This window comes from Lampetra fluviatilis, chromosome 5, assembly GCF_964198595.1.
Source record: "Lampetra fluviatilis chromosome 5, kcLamFluv1.1, whole genome shotgun sequence".
NCBI classification, from domain to species: Eukaryota; Metazoa; Chordata; class Hyperoartia; order Petromyzontiformes; family Petromyzontidae; genus Lampetra; species Lampetra fluviatilis.
In genome coordinates, this window is record NC_136279.1 from 6,754,391 (window position 1) to 6,755,463 (window position 1,073).

The window sequence follows — 1,073 nt, forward strand, 5'->3', positions numbered from 1 at the left end:
TCCCCCTGCTCCGAAAAGTAAAGACAACGTGGGTGTGGAGTGCACTTGTGCGTGTTTCCACTGTAATTGTAGCTGAGTGAATAAACAAATTAGGCTACGTGGCACTTTGGAGCAAACACGCATGGGAATGTATGTGAGGTTCAACTGAGGCACATGTTTATGGAATGACGAGAACAACATTAGCCTAGGACGGTGGGTTGAGCCCGAACACTGCTTAGATGGGCGACCATGCATCATGCGCAACAGGCTGTTATAGGCTGCGGCAGGGCCACACATTATGAGCAGCAGAGGACACTGCAAAACAAATACATTGTTGCCCTGTACAGTTCTATGGTCCCACGTCTATGCTCTACGCCTTCGTCAACACGCATAGACCCGCGTGGTAAAGTATGGTCAAATAACTCTCAAAACCTGCGCAAACATTGGGAGGCCCTCATCCAGCAGTGGATAGATAAAAGGGTTGCATATACAAATTAAGACCAAAAAGGTTTTTTTTTTCCTGTAACAAAAATTGAAATGTATCCTCAATGTGAAACAATGCTACTGTTTAATTTTTCTTTAAAAAAAGAATTCTTCCTTCGAGCCGGATTTGAACCAGCGACCTAAGGATGCCCAACAGCGACCAGCCACTACAGTCCTCCGCTCTACCAACTGAGCTATCGAAGGCAGGACACCAATGGCCACCAGGTTCAACTTGAAATATATAGCCCACGTTAATAAGTCATCATCATCATCATTATCCAGGGTGAGTCGACTGTTGGATGAAGGCCCTCTTCAAGTCGCCGCCACCTCTCAGGATCCTGCAATGTAATCGTAATCGTTGAGCACATTTGGTAATCATGCCATCCTTACAGTGCAATGCTATGTATGTTGAACTTCTTTCACACCGTACGTAGCCGACCGTGCTCTTCCGAGGTGCAGGGGAAGGACAACAATCTAAACACACAATAAGTATGACCCGTAAAAACAAAGTTTTTCACTATAAATCCTTTATATGCGTAGCGGCTAGAGTCCTCTCGTCCTCTGGCTTGAGATGGCTGCCACCTATGGGTCAGATGATTGCATTGCACCAT

The 1,073-nt window shown here is 45.9% G+C and overlaps 1 non-coding gene across 1 annotated transcript; it reads right to left on the reverse strand.

The window, feature by feature from the left end:
- Nucleotides 1-574: 574 nt before the first annotated feature.
- On the reverse strand, nucleotides 575-666 carry TRNAY-GUA (transfer RNA tyrosine (anticodon GUA)). Its single transcript is given in 2 exon segments — nucleotides 575-610; nucleotides 630-666. It is a non-coding gene; the product is annotated as a tRNA-Tyr (tRNA).
- Nucleotides 667-1,073: the final 407 nt, after the last annotated feature.